The sequence below is a fragment of the Callionymus lyra genome, chromosome 11, assembly GCF_982586985.1.
Source record: "Callionymus lyra chromosome 11, fCalLyr1.hap1.1, whole genome shotgun sequence".
In the NCBI taxonomy this organism is placed as follows: domain Eukaryota; kingdom Metazoa; phylum Chordata; class Actinopteri; order Syngnathiformes; family Callionymidae; genus Callionymus; species Callionymus lyra.
Window position 1 is genome coordinate 1,457,736 of NC_141828.1, and position 2,598 is coordinate 1,460,333.

A 2,598-nucleotide genomic window follows, 5' to 3' on the forward strand; every position below is an offset into this window, starting at 1 on the left:
TACTACACTATCAAAACACCAGAGTCAAGTACTGGACAATACTACACATATATACTTGTTACTACACTATCACAACACCAGAGTCAAGTACTGGACAATACTACACATATATCCTTGTTACTACAGGATCATAATATATAGTAATATATCGTATCGTTCCCCCCATTGTAATATGTATCATATCCCCAGATTCTTGCCATTACACACCCAAATGAATATGTTGTTTGTAAAAAGTTTTTCTTTACAGATCTTTGGGACTCAGTGACTCTGATCAATATTTGTCTTTATTGACAGATCTTGGCCAAACAACAATATTAAGGTAAATAATGTTACTCTGTGTCACCAATAGAAAAGTGACTTAAACCGACGCAAGTCTTGATCACACGCCGTTGAATGGAACTGCCTGGAGGGTTTAAATACTGGCTCAAGAACGTACATATAGCTTCATATCAAAGATGTTTAAAGATTCAACACACACGCCAACAGTTGATAACGCACACCAGAGAATTCCACAGAGGAGAGCGAGATCAAATCTGTTGATCTGGACTTGACATCAGGCCAAACTAATGCTCCCGGCGAAGCTTCCTCTTATCAAACCCTGCAAACATTGAACTCTGTGGTCTGGCCACTCGCAGGGGGAAATTGATTACAGCCTCGGGCCAAATGGCAGTAAATCCACAGCTCTGTTCATTCCATTATGAGTCCCTGAGCTGAGCGGGCCAGGGTGGCTATTAGCTGCAGGTTCTGGATCAGATCTTCCGGCGTGATTTGATCTCGGGACGGTGATGGCTTGATTGAGTGCTGCTGTAATCTGAGCTAAGATGCCGGGTTAAAGGTTTCAATGACCTCAGCAGTGAGTGAACAGCTTTTAACAAGAGGTCACGGAAGTTCCACATATTTGACTGGAGATTAATAAAGTAACCAGAAGAGGAAACATGATCCATCCTCACTGGAGACTGTTTCTCTCAAGGAAATTGTCAGATGTGATAAGAGTTAGATTGTTTGACAGATGCCACTTCCTGTTAACCTTAAATCTGAGAGAAGTTTAAGTACTTTTTATTTGTGATTTTCTTGTTGCTACTGTGTTTGACCCTATATTGTCTTGATCTTTTAAAGTCTTTATTTTAACTGTGTATTGCTTTTTAATTGTTCAAGCGCTTTGTGACCCTGGTCTAGAAAGATCTTTACAAATAACTATTACTTACTTACGAACAAACGTTGTCTTCAGAGGGAGGAGAGAAGGAAGGAAGAAGTCATCATTTCCTTCAGCGACACACATCACGGTTGTTTTGTTGCTAGCTGTTAGCCACGACAAGCTACTTTAGCTCTTTCTTTAAATAATATGTTCTTCTGTTTAAGAAGCAGATTAAAGCAGAAACACTTTGTTCTGAAACTAAGAAATTACAGCCAATTCTTTGAAAAACAACAAAAAGATGCCTAGATTCTATAATAAAAAGCGAGCGCTATATAAATAAATATTACTTACTTACTTACTTACTTACATCTTAGATAGACTTTATTAATCCTCCTTCAAGAACATAGGTTTCCAGTTCACAGCAGACAATAGAAGGAACAAATCAAGAACAAAGTGCAAGGAGATAACAAAGTGCAATTATAAATAGCATAGATCAAAGGAAATAACACAAAGACCTAAAAGGATACAAACACAATCTTTACTTAGGAATGAATCGTTTGTTTCATTTATTTACAAGTTACACGATTAATACCTCATTAAGATATCAAATTTTGTTGTCAATTATCCCGCAATTATTTTATAACACATTTTCTTCTTCTTCTGCTCTCACCACAGATCACAATGTCATATGCAAACACCATAGTTCGTGGAGATTCCTGTCTAACCTCATCTATCAGTCTGTCAATCAGTGAAATAGTGTTTTCACTCTGTTAAATTATTCTTTTATTTAATCACTAATTTAACTTAAGTTCTGTTTTTCATGCTAATAATGCTAATTAAAGAATTGTTTGTTTTTTTCAGATTATTTTTTGTCTTTTCTGAAGTTTATTGCTCATTGAGAAGCAAGCAGGGGAACAGTCATGATGTCATCTTGTTCTTTCTCTTTCTTTCTCTTTGTTCTTGTTCTTATTTTTATTTATTTTTTATGAATAATTGCTGTATTGCTGTGGATAATTGGAAAAAAAACAGTTTCCCGAAGGAGACCTCCTTGGGGATCAATAAAGTTCTACCTAACCTAACCTTACCTAATGATGTTGGTTACCCAGTACACAGTATACACAGTACACAGTATACACAGTACACAGTATACACAGTACACACAGCTACACCATTTGTTTAAAGTCGTACATGCAACACAACCCTGATGCTGCAACAACACCAACGTTAATCCTGCAGGAGAAAGTAGTTTGAGCCCAAATGGCTTCATTTAAAAAACAAAGCTTGACCCCCATGATTTTTACATGCAGTGATATCATGCACACTAATTGCAAAGTGGGACATATCAGCCACATTTCCATGCAGCGCAGCCGCAGCCTCCTCCCCTTGCTATCCTCTGATGTGCTTTTCGTGTTAACACTTAGCACTGCCTCAGGTACATCGTGCGGCTCCCGCCAGACACGGCC